General features: G+C 38.0%; 1 pseudogene; it reads right to left on the bottom strand.

Annotated features, from left to right (window-relative positions):
• Positions 1-14,448: 14,448 nt before the first annotated feature.
• Positions 14,449-15,243, bottom strand: LOC120007279 (annotated as a pseudogene).
• Positions 15,244-18,596: the final 3,353 nt, after the last annotated feature.

Genomic DNA, 18,596 nt, shown 5'->3' with positions numbered 1-18,596 from the left:
TCCCCAAATGCCCCTGAAATTTCAGTGTAGAAACTTGCAGATTCGCGATAGGTGTCCGGACGGGTGTCCGGACACTTCATGCATCATTCAACTTTGTGAGCCTCTGTCTCGATTTGTGAAGAAAGTGTCCGGACGCCTAATGTGGGTGTCCGGACACCTTGGGAGGTGTTCCGACACCTCACAGCAAAAAGTGCCCAAAAAGTGCTCCAACTTGCTCGAACAAGGTCCGATTCCTACAAAACCAAGGGGAAACATTTGTAAGTGTAAAACTAAGCTAAAATGCAATCAAATACATTAGCTAAGTGCTGGAACATTCTAATTAAAAGACATTGGAACCTCAAAATAGAGGTCCAATCAGTCACTGGTTCCATTATTGCATCAAAAGCGCAAACAAGGGTACCATTGTAGCTTGACTGCTTGAGCAGCCACTAGCCAATGCCAGATCATTCACTTAAATGACAAAGCCGATCCAAGACATAACCATTACATCATTAGTACAGGGAGAGAGACCGTGAGGTTTTGATATATATATTTAGACGAATAAAAGAAAGGTTTGAGAGACATAGGCATACACAAGAGCGGGTGAATTGTGTCCTCAAATTCTAAGTAGGAATCCCCTAATTCACTTAACAATAAATGTGTATCAATTAACACCACACAAACAAGGTTGGTCTCTAATTGGTCCATCTAATTCAATTTCAGGTAAAATGATGAAAGTGATAAAATTATAGTGAGATGCACTGTAAGGCAATGTAGGACACTTGATCATGACCAAGAGTACAAGCAATATGTATTGGACACTATGAGCAACTTAATATCACCAAGATGACGATTATGGTAAGAGCATCTCCAATGGATGCTTGAAATTACAATTATCAGGCACTTGAAACAACAATTTAAAGTGCTAGATGGCTACAATGGGGAAAAACACTCTTGATATATGGTGTAAATTTTGAAGACCCTTGATATTTCAAGAGCCACTTAAGAGCACTATTTGGACCCACATAACCATTCAAAACTTGACACTTGTAAGCTGACCCACAAGAGAGATAACAAAATAAAAAAGAGGGAGGAAGATAGAGTGCTTGAAACATGTACTATTGTAGAGGAGACTCTTGATATATAATTGGGTGGTGCACGAATTACAAGACAAAATGGAGCGCTTGAAACACATGCACCATTGGAGTTGCTCTAAATATACTATGATAAGCAATATGTATCAATCAAATAACCAAACTCACAATCCAAAACCCTAAATGACCAATTGGTCTCCACTATGGCAAATTTGTACAAGTATAATCAACTGAGCACTAAATCAAGAAACGAGCAACCTAATGATCAAATGATCTCCACTAAGCACACAATGTCAACCTTATACAAATGTGTCAATACACAAGAACAGAAAACTGATTTTAATGCACAGGTCTATAATGACCAAAATAATTTTGAAAGCAATAAATACTTAGCACATCAAAAATCAACACAAGTGATTTATAGTGGTTAGAAGTCCCCTCCTACATCCACTATCTAGATTCACCAATCAAGGATTTCCAAATCCACTAATAAGGAATAAAGGTTTTCCAAGGCAACCAACAACGTAGGGTTTTAGCCAAGCTCCCCAAACTCACAAGGATTTTAAGTTCACCCTTGAAGCTGGAAGTTTCGCAAGACAACTTCCCAACTTCTCACAAGGGTTTCAAGATCACCCTACAACTTCAACCTCTCAAAGGTAGGGGACATTTTACAAGTTTGGATATAATAGGTAAAATAAACTAGCATAAATGAATTGGGAGAATTAAGATTTCATTAATCAGATAAAACAATGGTTACAAAGCTTGAGGCAAGCTAGAGAAGAAACAACAATTATATATGGCAGGGACGACCAACGGTCATCTTGCCAGAGATACAAAAATCAAACAAAGGTCTATGATAAGCTCATATATTCTCTCATTTTAGTACTCTCTAAACTTACTTTTTATTGGAGGATTGGCTTTAAAAATGACTTATTACTTTGTTTTCCTCATTTTAATTTTTCTCGAGCTTGGATGGTTTTTGATGGAAAACGGTCAATTTTGAGTATTATGAAGAACCATCAATTGGAGAATGAAGCTAAGACCTTGAAGAATATTTTGAGATTTTCGGTGAAGCCAATTAACCAGAATTTGAAGACAAGTTGACCTGAAATGTGATTTTGACATAACTGCGCTACCTGTGAAGAAGTGAGTCTAGAAGATTTCAAAGAATTTTGCTAGAGATGTATGAGATAGCCCTGGAAAGATAAGACATCAAGCTTCAATTTACATATTTTTGGAGATTTTTCTGAAGGCAGAACCTAGGAAAAATGTTCGAGACATCTAGCAGTCCAATTTCTCAATCAAAGAAGAAGTCAACCTCTTTTTTTTGTTGGGTTTATTGTTTTGGAAAGCAAGGGTAATGTGAGGTTTCTTTGGAGTTTTAGTATTTCTTTTAGAGGAAGTTTAGGGTTTGAAAGAATTTATTTAAGGACTTCATAAACTCTCACACATGTTCAGACACTCGGACACTCAGTCGACTTTTCTAGAGTATTCTCCAACCGTTCTTGTGATTTTCATTCATGATTATGTGTAACTAAACTCTTTTTCTAGGGTGTGATGAAGTCTTAATATGATTTTCTAATTTTTTATTACTCTTATCTTTGATTGTTCTTTTGATGTTGGATTTCTAATCAACGTGCTATATACTTGTTTGATTACTTGGATGATTGGCCACCAACTAAGTTCTCAATTAAGTAATTTGATGCAAGCTCACATAGATATCATATAGGGTTTGAGACCAGTTTCTTGTGATTAGGAATTGAGAACGCCTAGGGTAGATATCATACTCCTAGGGTTTACATGGCATGCTAATGAATTCTTGAACTTAAGGACATCTTGCATGTTCATATTTGAGTTAGATACCATAACCAAATTGCATGTGAAGATAAACAAATTAGCCTAGATATCATAGGTAATTCATGTCTTAGTGGATTCGCCAACAACATCAATTGAGTGGATTAATGGTGAGGTAAGAAACAACTAGAGAGGATTATTAAGATGGATTCATTGTCCTAGTATTTTCATAAATTTGCTTTCTCAATCAAAATCAACAAGTTTGTGTTTTTTTTACTTAGTTATTTAATTTCATTGCTTGCTATCTACAATCAATCATCTCTCAATAACTATTTCTTTTGCTAAATTTAGTACAATAGTTAATCGTATTGTTTGTCAAATCCTTGTGGTTCGATCTCGTTCTTGCATAACCTATTCTACTACGATCTTGTGCGCTTGCAAGTATTTTACTTTGGAATTTTTGTTTGTTTATTTTAAGCATTCAAAAATTGCTATCAGTCTAATCCAAAGAGAGAAGGACTCAACCTCTACGACATCGTTATGAGATAGGAAAGCGATGTCGTGTGGTAAAATAAGAGATAATAGATAAAACGATGTCGAGGCAACAAGACCTGCCAACATGAATAATAGGTAGAAAATATCATCTGAAAATCAATACTCTAACATCGCCCTCAAGCTTTACGTGATTTTCCATCATGTTAAGCATGAGGCTTGTAACTGAGATACTGTCATTGGCTTAGTGAAGAGATCTACTGATTGTGATGTGTTTGAATATGAAAAAGTTTGATGAGCTTATTCTCCACTTTTACTCTAACAAAATGGCAGTCGATTTCGATTTGCTTTGTCCTTTCATGGAAGACATGATTGGTGGCAATGTGAATAACAACTCGACTGTCACGGTGTAATGGAATTGGTTTGATCATTGGTTGTCGAAGATCATTTAGCAGGGCATTGATCCAAACAATTTCACTTGTAACAAAGGCCATGGGTCGATACTCTGCTTCTGCGAAAGATCTTGAAGATCTTGAGATAGTTTGTTGCCTTTCAGATTTTTAGGCGATAAAGCTTCTCCCAACATGATATGATAACCTGTGATAGACCTTCTGGAATCTTTACAAGCTGCCCTGTCTGCATCACAATAGGCTTGAATTATGAAATCTTATTTGACTGGATAGAAAAAGGCTTGATTACAAGTTCCTTTCAAGTACCTCAAGACCCTATAAGCAGCTTTGAGATGAATAGTGGTGGGAGTTCTCATGTATTGACTTAGGTTGTTCACCGTAAAATTTATGTCAGTCTTCTGTACACCATAGGATCTTCCAGTAGGTCCCCATTTGATAGACAACTTGGAATTAGCATCCATGGGGGAATTGGTTGTACTAGCGTCGTTGAAATTGCTATCAACAAGCAAGTCTAATATGTATTTTCTTTGAAATATAGTCATTCTAGAATCAATATTTAAGTCCCCCAAGTTGTTAGTTTTAAAACATGTGCCAATGTAATCTTTTACTTCTTGAATCATTGTAAGGTTATTACCTCCTATAGTCATATTATCAACATAAAGTAATAAGATAATTTTGAAAGATTTTTTAGTGTATATGAATAATGAGTAATCACGCTTTAATTTTATAAAGCCAAATTTAAGTAAGACTTCTTTACACTTCAAGTTCCATTGTCTAGAAGCTTTCTTCAAACCATATAGGGATTTGTTTAATTTTGCATACATGAACTGAGTCTTGAGTTTGGTATCCTAAGGGAATTTTCATGTATTCCTCCTCATTTAAGTCACCATTTGGAAATGCATTATGCACATCTAAATGGTGGACTATCCAATTGTTTGTAGAAACAATGGCCAGGAAGATTCGAACTGTTACCATCTTAACCACAGGAGAAAATGTCTCCTGATAGTCAAATCCTAAAGTTTGGTTGTAGCCTTGCTTTATACCTTTCCACAGTGCCATCAGGGTTATACTTAATTTTGTATATCCATTTGGAAACAACTGCTTTCTTATCCTTGGCAGTTGAACTATTGTCCATGTGTTATTCTTATTAAGAGCTATAATCTCTTTGTCCATAACTTCACACCAATGAGGATTTTTGGAAGCTTCTAGGTAATTTTTAGGTTCATGTTGAGAGCTAATGGCTCCCAAGAAGTGCTAAAGAATCTACAAACTGTGTGACATGAGAATAAGATGTAATGCAATCTGTCTTAGGCTTCACAACTATGTTACACTCATATTGAGATAAATATTCTGGAGTTCTTCTCATTCTTCTAGATTTTTTAGCATCATTTTGAATTTCTTTGTTCAAGATTTGTGTATCTACTAATTAATTTGTATCTTATGTATATGTGCCAGGTTGTGTAGTGTTTTCAAGAAGAGGAAAATGTTCTTGATAAGTTGAACTTGCACTCGACAAGCGTCCAATCCATGCTCAAGCGTAGATGAGCCCAAACCTACCCAAGAGTTACTCTCAATAGCCATTCAACACACGCTCAAGCATCTTAACAAAAAAAGTACAGAAGATCTTTGGAGAGAGAGCCACGCAAGAGTTGGGAAGATGAAGAAATTTCTCCGTTCTTGCAATCTTTAGTGTTTGATTCTTCCTTCTATGGATTCAACTTCTATTCTTGTCTTGTATTCATTCGTTATGAACTAAATCTCTTTGGCTAGAGCTCCTTGTAGCCCAACTATGTGAACAAATTCTTATGATTGATTTCATATGAGTTTATTATTTGGATTGGAGTATTTATCTCTGTTCTTAGTGCGTTTGAATTGTTTGATCACCATTCTATGAATTTGTTGATTATAATGAGACCGAGAGGTGATTTATGATGTTTGCTTCATCTGATAAGTACCTTAAATTGAATGTAAATTATGTCCCTTGCAAGTGCACAAGCTTGAAGAGTAAGGCAAGTATTCAGGGTGTTGGTCCACAAGAACTATTTCAGTAAATTGTGAGAATATGTCCAATTCACTCTCTGTTTAATCTCAAGGATGGAACAAGATTGATTGTTTTTGTTTTTCTTAAACTAAATGTTGAGAATTAAATGAGTGCAATGGATATGATGATTTTTAATAGAAAAAGCCTAGAGTATTGAATCCACCACTCTTCATGAATTATAAAATAATCTAATTACAAAGAACATAATATTATTGTTTCACTATCATATCTAAAATCACAGGTATTTAAACATGTTATTGAGTTCAACCATCATTAGAAAGAAGATTCAAATAACAAGTTTCATATGAAGATTGATATAGAATGATAGACTAATTATCCAATGAATAATCCTCTAAATAGAACAATAATCACATATAAAACAAATTGAAATGTCAAGTAAACTCAAGAAAACCAAGTTATTTGACTATTGGCTTTATCATATTCTAGAAAAGAAACTTACCTAGACATGGCAGAGGTAAGAACAATAAGAAAACATGAAGAAAATATGATGGAATGAAACTTCTTACTTGCTATATTGATATTAATCACGTATGCTTTGCTCCCTCTTGCTATCTATTTCTCTCTACTCATGGGCCTTTGTCCCAATATGGGACAATAACTCAAGTGTTGTTGGGCTTAACCTTTCTCCTCTACCCAATCTTTTCAAATTATCACATAGTATCAAAGCCTTTACTCAATCCTTAGGACCTTCACCCAATGGTGTTTGGGTCACCTATGGGCCTTTCGGATATAGACCACCCACAAGGTGAGAAATATCACATGATGGACCCTAACCGTCTAGTCTACTTTTTGGGCCTCGCGTAACCGAGCCCACAAGTGTGGGAGAGTGTTAAGAGCTCACATCGTTTAGATGTGGGATTCACATCCAATTTATAAGTGGTGCCTAACCCTCAAACACTCGAGGGTCCTTTTAGGGATAAAACTCACATAAGTCTTTGACCCAATATGGGACAATAGCTCAAGTATTGTTGAGCTCAAACTTTCTCCTCCACCCATTCTTTAAATTATCACACGTATCATGAACAGATATATACATATCATGCTATAAGAGTTCCTTCATTTCATCATATTGTAAAAAAAATCTCAAAACATGTCAACGTCATTTCCAACATTAGGTTGAGCGATGTAAACATGTACATTATGGAATAAGACAACAACTAGAGCATAGCTTCGAACTGGAGATTAATAGTGAGTCTACTTCAAATCAACCAATCATTGAAGACATGAGGATTCAGCTAGATAAATTGTAAAAGGATGATGCTATATTGTGGCAAGAACGAGCAAAACAATACTAACTTAAAGATGGGGATCCAAATGACAAATTTTTTCTATCATTTTGTTCGCCAAAGATGTTAGAAAAATCATATCCATATGTTGCTTGATTCAGATGGTCTCCTGAAACATTCAGATGTGGAGATGCTTGGTCTTTTTTCCATGCTTATTTTACTGATTTGTTCACATGCAGCAGCTTTGGCATGTCATTCTTTAATGGGTTAGATTTAGTGGTTGATGACTTGTCTAACGAAGTTTGGTGTCTGGAGATAAGCAAAGATGAGGTCATGGAAGCTGCAAAACAAATTGAGCAAACAAAGGCGCCTGGTCTAAATGACTTTACGTTTGATTTTATCAACTACATTGGGAGATGCTTGGTGGGGTACGAAGCCTAACTCCAGGAAAATTGCATGGCTTTCATGGGATGTAATGTGCCTCCCTAAGGCTCAAGGAGGTTTCGGTTTTCGTGATTTTTCCGCATTTATTGATGCTCTTTTGGCCAAGCAGGTGTGGAGGATTATTACGAAGCCTACATCCTTGGTTAGTAGGATCTTCAAGGCAAAATACTTTCGCCATTCAGATTATTTCAATACAAATCAGGGGTATAATGCTTCCTATGTATGGCAAAGTCTCCTTTCTATCAAGCATTTGGTTCAAGAAGCTTTGAGGTGGAGAATTGGTGATTGTTCCGCAGTTCTTATATGGAAAAATCGTTGCTTGCCAATTAAGTTGGTGTTCACTAGTTTGGCGAATGAAGCTGGGTTATTTGCATGGTCTAGGGTATCACAAAATATAGTAGCCCAAAAAAGCCCAAATCTAGGTGGCATGGTGACTGGATTGATGACTAGGCAGTGTGTGCAAAAAAAAATGGATTCTGGACTATATTTTTAGAAAACAATGGATTCTAGATCGTATTTTCAAAAAACAATAGAATCTGGACTAAAAACAATGGATTTTGGACTATGCTTTCAAATACAATAGATTATGAACCGTGTTTTCAAAAAAAAAAATAGTGAAATATGGACTAAATACAATGGTTTGTGGAATGTGCTTTAACAAAATTAGATTTTGGAATAAAATGATAAAATTGAAGTTTCAACTCTGAACCATCGTGCTTTATGCTTTCATGAGCAAATTTATTTTTTTAAAATAAGAAAATAACATTATATATTACGGAATTGACATTTTTTAGGTCCAATTTCATTGAAATGAGATATTAGAACGTATTTTTAACTGATTAAAACAATGAAATTGAGATTTAAACTCTAAACCAAAGTATTTTATCCATTCATGCACTAGTTCTATTGTTTTTTAAAACAATGAAATAGGCACAAATTGAGACGAAATTCAATTGATTTAGTTATTCCAATGATTTTAATTAGTGGAATTGGCTATCCCATTGATTTAAATCAATAAAATAGCAAATTCCACTGCTATTTTGCTGATTTAAATTAGTGAATTGGCTATTCCACTGATATAAATGAGTGGAATTAGTTATTCTATTGAACCATAATAATTGTAAACCAATAAAATGATGCAAAACATCATAAAAAAGAGTTCAAAGCATACCCGGTATCAATTGAAATTACAAAGACATCAATAGGAATTGACTATTCTTGTACTGCTATTTTGTTCTTCAAAATTGCTCAATCCTGCTAAATAACCCAAAGAAAATGGTCCCAATTGTTCCCAATCCCATGTGGCATGCCACATAGACTCCACATCATCTTTTTTGTCTCTATATAAACCTCACACTCTCTCTCCCTCTTTATTCTCTTTTCCCCTCTCTCTCTCTCCTCTCTCATTTTCTCCCTCCCACTCTCAAGAGCACCACCACTTCCCACTGGAGCTCCTCCGTCCGGCCACCGATCGGAGTCATCGACCCACCGATCGGAAGCGCCTAACCACCACGATCATTTCCCAACCCTCCACACCACTCATCGCCGTTTGTATCGTCGGAAAAAAGCATCAAAAGAGGGAGGTAACCGCGACACAAATCGTGTCGATCCGGCCACCTTCGGCGACATCTCCGACAACCGACCCCATATTTGGGCTCTACACACCAAGACACACCTTACCCAACCATTTTCCGACCATATAGCTGCCGGATTATGCAAGTTACATTGTTTAAAAACAATGTAATTTGTCAATTCGGGCATCTAGCCACCTCCAGCATGTCTCCGACCAGCTCCAGCTCCAGCAACAATGTAATTTGTTTTCTCACTTATTTTTTTTTACATATTTTGGAAGTTGCACTGTATTCAAAACAATGTAACAATGTGTTTGACACTTATTTGAATGAATATGCTTTTGAGACAATTTATTTTATTTTGTTATTCTTGATTGGCTTATAGACTATTTTTTCTCTAGCTTATATATGGAAAAACAATGAAAATTACATTGTTTTTGTTCAATTTGGCAATTTACGTTGTTCTGGAAATTTGACAATTTACATTGTGTTGGAAATTTGGCAATTTACATAGCTAGAAATTACATTGTTTTGATAAATTTGGCAATTCACATTATTCTGTAAAATTATATTGTTTTAATAAATTTGGCAATTCAAATTATTTTGAAATTACATTGTTTTTTAGCAATTTGGCAATTTACATTGTTCTGGAAATTTGACAATTTACATTGTGTTGAAAATTTGAAAATTTACATTGCTGGAAATTACATTGTTTTGGCAATTTCGCAATGTCTACATTGCTGGAAATTTGCCAATTTCGCAATGTTTGTGTGCAACAAAAACAATGTAATCACAATTTTGTATGCAAAAAAACAGTGTGCATAAAGGTATATGAGAGAAGATGAGAGTAGGAGAGAATATGAAGATAAAAGAGGGAGATTTGATTTTTAAAATTTGAACAAAAGAGAAGTGGAGAGAGAAGAGGGAAACTTAAATTTCAAATGTGTTTCATCCATGTAAGCACTTTCCATGTCAACAAGCTTAGGTGGCAATGCCACATGGGATTGGGAAGATTTGGGACAAAAAGTGTTGGGACAAATAACATTTTCCAAAATTGCTAGATGTTCCATACTAGATAAAAAGTTGAAAGTTAACTACAACATGACGCAAAGTTGTTGAGAACCATACAAATCCAATGACATTTGTCATACAACAGTAACGACACATGAAAATCCATGTATCTGAATCCAAAAGGTGGAAACAACCCCTTGCTAATAATATTTCAAGATGGAGTCAATAGGCCAAGTCTCCTTCCTCATTCTCTCCCTCTCGCTATCCTTGTACCATCTACAAGCCTCATATGTACCTGCTTCGACCACTACTATTTTCCAGATGAAGCTCTTCCCACCAAATCTGGCTATATCCTCGTCAATCAATCCACGAACTCTGCGACTTATTACACTTACTTGGCCTTGGTTGGAAAGCGGAGCAGCAACGCTGTTGGTGGGAGGATGGACGAATCAGCACAGCAAGGGCTCTCTTGACCAGATCTCCTACCACTCCATCGATCCTCACCAGGAATCGAAAAAATCCATGTAGACCCGCCGCTATCGATCTCAGAAGGGTTCAAGGTCTTTGGAAGAGAAAGGAATGAGAGAGAGAGAAACAGAGAAAGAGGGAGGGGGTGGTAGGGTTTGTGTAAGAATACGATTGTCATGCCTAATATAAAATTTTTGAAATTTAAAAAATCATACAGCCTGGCAAATGATGTGGGACTGTCACATAAACTTGGCTTGTTTGGGCTACCAGAAATTTGGGCTCTCCGTCATTTTCCTATCGAGTTATGTGATCCTCAAACCTCATGGTGGAACATATCTTTACTGTAGTATATATTTCGGCCTGAAGAGATATTGTTGATTCTCAAACAACCAGTGCCACGTAACTTTTTACCAGATTGCCTATTTTGGAGTGGGAAATCCAATGGTACTTTCACAATTCGTAGCGCGTATCACAAAGTTGTTGTCCCACGTCGAAAGATGTGGGACTTAAAGTCTTATTTATAAGGCTACAAAGCCCACCCTAACACATAACAAGGCATTTTCCTAGGCTTGGGTGGGTTGGGCCTAGCCCACCTGCTTGGGCCTAAGGAGAAACAAAGTCATGCGGGCCCGATGTATCTACGGGAACCGGACAACCCAAAGCGGACAATATTGTTGGTGTGTATGGGGGTGTGGATTTACAACATGGTATCGGAGCCAGGTTCCTGTTGGACATGACCTCTGCTCCACTTGTTGGGTCTGGCATAACCCAGCCGACAAGTGCGGGGGAGTGTTGTCCCACATCGAAAGATGTGGAACTTAAAGTCTTATTTATAAGGCTACAAAGCCCACCCTAACACATAACAAGGCCTTTTTCTAGGCTTGGGTGGGTTGGGCCTAACAGGTGTCCCACATCGACAAAAGTCAAGGAAATCTTACAACAAAATGAGCCTTTCGGTTCTTCATCCTTCGATACTATGCTTTGGAATGGTGCATCCAAGTTGCCAATCCATGAATCTTCTAAGATGTTTCTTTGGCGTGTTTTACATAATAGTCTACCTAAGAAGAACAAATTGAAGGAACATGGGGTGCTGATGGATGATTCTTGTCCTATCTGTTTATCTGCTCAAGAAACTATTTTGCATGCTTTATGGCAATGTCCAGCTTCTAGTGATGGTGAATTTGCACAAACTAAAGGCTAATTATTCATCCTTTTGAGCGTCTGGCAGAATGTATTGTCAAGACTATGTGGAGTAGATTTGGCTATTTTGGTTGCCACTATGAGAAGGATATGGCAGAGAAAGAATTTGTTTGTCCATCGAGGAGAGTTTTCCCATCCGTTGAAGGGCCAAGGAGTCGGCTATTCTTTTTTGGAGGTTTCAAGAGTTTCACGTAATTTTTCTCAAAGGATTAACACTGGTCCATAAGGTGAGAGTACTACATGTTTGTGGCATCCTCCTAAGCCAAGTTTTGTTAAAATTAACTGGGATGCAGCCATCAATATTCATCAGCAAAAATTAGGATACGGTGTTCTAATCAGGGATGATGTTGGGAGGTTTGTGGCAGCTTTAGTTTGTTCTCATTCTACTGCCCCGAATGTAGTTGATGCAGAAGTTGAGGCTTTGTTGGCGATTGTGAGGTTTGCTATGGACATGGGCTTTCATAAACTATAGTTGGAGGGGGATCCCACAGTCATTATGGACGTTATTACTGTTGGTGGTGGTTATTTTCTCAACTGGAGGAATGTATTGGAAGAAATCATCATCTGTTGAGGATGGTTGATACATGGGAAATTAATCATGTGAGGAGATTATCTAATTCTTTTGTGCGTCTACTTGCAAAGGAGGCTATTCTTATTGATTCGTTGATATCATAGGTGAAGGATTGTGCTTAACACAAGAGAGGGAGTGAATTGTGTCATCAAATTCCACTTGGAATCCCCTTTGACAATTTCAAACAATAACCACCAAAAATTCACTTAGCACACAAGTTAGGCCTCTAATGATTATTCTAATCAAATTTCAATAAAGTGTAATGTCTAATACAATATGTAGTGAATGCCAAGTCACCGAACTACCAATCATCACAACACAATATAAATAACACAAAAACTACGAACCAATTCGGTATAGAGAATTTGACCTAGCAAATCAAGTCGGAATGTAATGAAATTTGATATGCTATATCACAACATCTTAATGAACACTATATCCAAATTCAAATCAAAATTCAAACTCTACCTGTGGGAACAAATACGGGTAGATTAGGGACAGAATTTAAATGAACAAGTAAATCCATAGAACAACTAACTTAATGATCTAGAGAGATCTCCACTAATGCAAATAGTCAACCTTAGACAAATGATGAACATACAAGACATAAAATCGATTTTAATGCAAGGTATTTCAATGACCAAAATAGGTTTAGAAAGCTTGTAAACAAGTAAGCAAATAAGAGTAAGAAATCACAGAACATCGACACAAGGATTTTAGAGTGGTTCGGAGACCCTTCTCCTCCATTCACTACCTAGATTCACCAACCTAGGACTTTTCAATCCACTAAGGGTGTGGTTTTCACAAGAGCTCCACAAAACTCACAAGGATTTTTAGGTCACCCTTGAAACTGAAGATTTCAAGACAATCTTCAAACTTTATAACCAAAGGTTTAAAGCACTCTCAAACTCAACCTCCAATAAGGTTTTTGCCCAATGAAGGGACTTTTACAAGTATAAGCTCAAATGGGTTCTCACAAGGATAGCACTAAGCTAATGAAATGTGAAACTCTCTCAATACAACCAATATGCATCACAGGTAGGATAAGAATGAAGAATATAGCGGATTTCAAATCTGAAAATTCAAAACCAAATGAGAAGCACTCCCTCTTTTCAAAAGCAAAATAGTGAGGAAGCCTTTAGAGTGACTCGGGTAAAAGCTTGGATTCAATGGCACAAAGTAGCTTGAAAACTTTAAGAGCAAAGGATTTCTTCAATGTAATTTTGGCTTCTCCCTCTTTTTGATTCACCAAGCTCTTGCATTCTCAACCCTTGGATTGGGTTTAACTTCGCATCATGACCTTCCATTTATGTAGCTAGTTTTGACCATTGGATCAAGAATGACATCAAATCCTAACCCTTAGGATTTAGGATTGTAGCCGTTGCACATGTCTTCAGATCCAAAAAAATATCTTTGCAAATAATTGTTGACAGAAGCTCAACCATTTGATCTAATTTAGTCTTCAATCTTAACCTTAAATGCAGCAGGCAATCTCATCCATTTGATCAAAAATGATATCAGCCCTTGATCAGATAACGGTTGGCACCAAAATTGCTTCAAAATGTCTCTCTCATTAAGTCTTGTTTGGTGGCAGCAACTTGGTCTTTAGTACAGCTCACGGTTCTTCTCAAGTCACCCAAACAAGCCATAGTCCAGATATGATAGAGAGAGGTGATGGCTTGTCCTTTACAGCAGGAAATAATGGCACTTTTTTTGTAAGTGATGTACTGACAACACCATGGCCTAGTATTTTGACTCTACAAACTTTCTCTTTAATTCTGACATGAGAGAAAGAGGCTCCCTCCTTATGAGACAAGTCTTCTAGATGTCTTTATGGGTTAATACCACTTTTACACATCGAAAGATAGTTAGTGTTTGAATTTGCACATCGTTGTTTCAAATATTTCAATGTAGTCATCCAACGATAAATTTGTTTCAAGTTGGTCTCTCGAGCAATTTTTCCTAATTTTGGCCAGTCAAACTGCTCATGTGGCACATTAACTGCCCAAGTGGCAAGTTGACTATCCATGTGGCACATTGACCCCTTGACCAACCAGATAGAAACCGAAACCAACAAAGCAAGATCCTTAAAAAAATACCAAATTTACCCAGAAATTCACGTTCGATCATAACCTCTAAACTTTTTCAGCCTTAACAATATGATTTGCCTTTGCAATTGCATCATGGCCAAAGGTCTTGTAATCAAAGGTACAATCATGCTACTCAGGGTATTGATAAATCTTCCAGTACGTGCTCCCGCACTTGCACTTGAAACCCATCAACCTCCGCCTGTTGTTTCACTTTGAAACTGAAAGATTTCTCCATAGTGACTATCGCAGAAGCCTCTCAATCCTCCTTGGCATGAAGATCCCGATAGCACTTGGAGCAGAGATTCATGTTGGAAGGCGTGTCGAAGAAGTCGCAGCCATTGACGCCAAGCTTTGGTTCTGATGGTGGAAAGCTTGTGCCCTCATTCAGTCATTCTGCTTCAAACCCATCCTTGATTAGCTTGCTTTCTCTGCGAAAAAGAAAAAGAACTAGGGTTAGGGTTTTAAAAGTTTCTCGGGGGTTGAATCATTGTGTATTGGAGAGAATGTGATTATCCTGGGAAATCTGAGAGAATAGGTGTATGATATGAATTGGTCCACGTGTGTTTTTTAAAAAAAATGTTTATGTCCATGTGGAATATGGCTATGGACAGTCAACGTGCCACAAGAGTAGTTTGACTGTCCAAACTGGGAAAAATTTAACCGAGAGACCAACTTGAAACAAATTTATCATTGGATGATAAATTGAAACATTTGAAACAACGATGTGCAAATTGAAACATTGACTATCTCTCTCATTAAGTCTTGTTTGTTGGCAGCAACTTGGTCTTTAGTACAGCTCACGGTTCTTCTCAAGTCACCCAAACAAGTCATAGTCCAGATATGATAGAGAGAGGTGATGGCTTGTCCTTTACAGTAGCAAATAATGACACGTTTTTGGTAAGTGATGTGCTGTCAACACCATGGCCTAGTATTTTGACTCTACAAACTTTCTCTTTAATTCAGACATGAGGGAGAGAGGCTCCCTCCTTGTGAGACAAGTCTTCTAAATGTCTTATATATTAATTTCCGAGACCAAAATGTTGAACACCATGCTCGACAAACTTGATCAAATGTGCTTAGTGGTAAGTTGGTGAACTAGGATGTTCTTGGTTTCCTAGAGCTCTAAGCTCACACTTGAAATCGGACTTCAATCACTTTCAAAATTAAATGTTTTGTGGTAAGAGATCATCATAATAATTAACCTACAAAGAAATAGGAGATAAAACTCTCCGATTGTATATAAGTTCAAAAACCTTCATATAAGGCACTTAGGTTAATCATAATTTGAACCATCCCAGAAAATTCTAATTCATGCATGATAAATCATTTTAGGCATGTTGGAATGTGTATATAAAGTTTCATAATATTTGGCTAAGGTTTGATCATTCGACGAAACAAATATGTAATATCCTAACCCGATTATACACTGTTTATGGTATTTTGGCACGTTCATCGAGGTAGAGTGAACCTCGGTGATCGTGAATCAGGATTTGGGGAGAATAAAAATTAAATTACGGAAAAGTCTGAAAATATTTTTCATACATAGAGGATTTTAAAAGAACATTTTTGGCGCAAGAATTACTCAAATCGGATTTATTATAAATTCTTGAAGTTAATTGGAACAATTTAGTTAGGGGTGTTTTTGACAGGTGGGTGTTTTTGTAAGTAAAAGATTGTATAAAAGAAAATTTTAAATAATTAAAATTTTTTTTTTCAAAAATACCCTCTTGTTTCATGATTTTCCCTCTCTCTCTCCTCTTTCTCTCTCTAAAACGGGTTCAATGGCGATTTCATGAGTTCGGCGACGGTGGTGGTCGTGGTTGGTACCAGAAGAAGCGTATTGACGAGAGGAGTGTAACCGAACTTGAATCACGTCGAACGGAGCTCCGGTTTGGGAGAAATCTGAGATTGAAGTTCCGGCCGATTCCAGCGACGGTTTGGCTTGATTCAGGTACCTATGAGTTCATTTCATCAAGCTCTTCAATTTGATATAAGATTTGATAGGTTTAGGTAGCCGGATCACCGGCGGTGACGTTGGCCGAGTTTGACTGGGTTTGGGCTGAGTTCAGCAGAGTTGATCCGGTTTGACCCGATTTTGATCAATTTCACCCGGTTTGACTCGGTTTGACCCATTTCACCTGGTTTGACGTGTTTTTCGATGTAGACGGTGATCCCGGTTGAGATTCGGATTGGGTTGACTTTTAGGAGTCAGGGGGTAATCAGGAACGCGTGCTTGATATTTGCATCCTAATTTCCAGGTAGGGATTTCTTTGTCTCTCGCGTGTGATTCTAGAGTTCCGGTTTCACAGACTCTTATTATAATATGGTTTTATCGATTTTCGGGGGTGGAAATACAACCTGTTTGTATAATTTATACGTATTCTCTGTTGATTATCATTGTTGATATGTTTTTGGGAGTGGGGTGCTTGGAGGTGGTTGATGTACACTGTGGGACACATGTAGGAGCCAATCTATTGGATATGGATTTATGATGGATTATACAATAAACTGGGTACATACCTATAGACAATCTGAGGTGAGGTGCATCACAGGGGACGCTCTCTGGTGTAGGCTATGCTATCGGGATATCCGATCCTCATCCAGTTTCGATGTGGATCTGGACTGGGAGACACCCTACGAGGATTAGGGTAGGTCCAGGGGTGGATTATGGATTATAGATTACCAGAGATTGGTGTTTGTGGTTACGGTGCTGTATAGCCTTATCGGCTACCATATTACTTGGTTGAATTACCAATGATTGTATATTTATTGTGCTGTATATTATGCGTCATATTCCTGGATTTCTTATTTCTGGATATCGGTGTTCCCTTTCTATGTCCTACTGAGCTTCTGGGCTCACCCCTCTTCTTGTTTCCCTTTCAGGTGAGTTGGATTTAGGTGATGCTGGTTAGTGGCGGGACGCATGAGCTGGTGTGTAGTCTCGAGCTGTTTCTTTAGCAAGTTTTGAGGATTTTAGGTATTGTATTTGTTTATATATTACGTATTTACTCAGTTTGGTCTCGAGTAGGTATGTCTTCTTATTTCCGCTGTTGTATAGATACTCCGATGATTTTGGTGGATGTATATACGATGTTTTGGAGGGACTGTTTCCATATCATGTTTCAGGAGTTGTATCACTTTATATACTTTATTAGGTTTATATATTGGATGAAGGCTTGGTTTGGGGGTGGGGTCCCCTGTCGGTCACGTTCTTGTGGATAGAGGTACACTTTGGTATACCTTAGGAGAGAGGGGCGTGACAGTTTGGTATCTGAGCTGTAGGTTTAGATACTTACAGTGATTAGGTTACCTAAGTTATATCGTTGGCTACAATCATGCGCTTCCCGGCTAACCCGGTGAGTTTTTATTTCTGTGTTTCTTGCTTTTAGATTTATGTATATGTGTGTTACATTTTGTAAATATGGTTGACATACGTAATACTCGGTGTGAGGACATGGAGGGGTAGGGGACAACATGAGGCGGATGAGCCTCAGGAGGTAGGTGAGGCGGGTATGCCCGAGGTGGTTCCATTAGAGCGTGGGCAAGGACGGAGAGGTAGGGGTGCGAGACGTGAGAAGGGCGGGGGCAGGCGAGGAGCTTATGTAGCTCCAGTAGATGATATTGGGGAGGACCAAGAGGTACCACTGGTACAACCAGTACCACAGGGGGTAGAGGCAGTAGTGACTACATTACAGGAGGAGGAGTGATAGATCCAGTGGCAGCAGAGGAGTGGCTTCGTCAACTACTACTGGGTACATCTCTCTCTCTCTCTCTCTCTCTCTATCCAGTGGCAGCAGAGGAGTGGCTTCGTCAACTACGCAGGAAGATGACTTTCTTGCGGGTTCCTGAGGAGATGAGGGCTTTATTGGCTGTAGAGTTTTTAGAGGGTGATGCTTTTACATGGTGGGAGGTGATGACAGTTAGTTGGGGCAGGGAAGGTATGCCATGGGCAGAGTTTGAGACAGTTTTTCTAGCACAGTATGTACCACAGACAGTGCGTGTAGCTAAAGCTAAGGAGTGTATGCACTCGGAGAGATTGCCCACAGGGTGGAGGACCTGCTTCGCCAGCACCTCGAGGTCAGAGAGCTCCAGCTCCAGCACCAGCACCAGCACCAGCACCAACACCGAGAGGTCCTACAGGACGTGGTAGACCATTAGCTCAGCAGCAGCAACAGGTTCAAAGA

Source organism: Tripterygium wilfordii, chromosome 10, assembly GCF_013401445.1.
Source record: "Tripterygium wilfordii isolate XIE 37 chromosome 10, ASM1340144v1, whole genome shotgun sequence".
NCBI lineage: Eukaryota > Viridiplantae > Streptophyta > Magnoliopsida > Celastrales > Celastraceae > Tripterygium > Tripterygium wilfordii.
The sequence above is the reverse complement of the archived record's forward strand: the minus strand, read 5'-3'. Positions and strand labels throughout refer to the sequence as shown.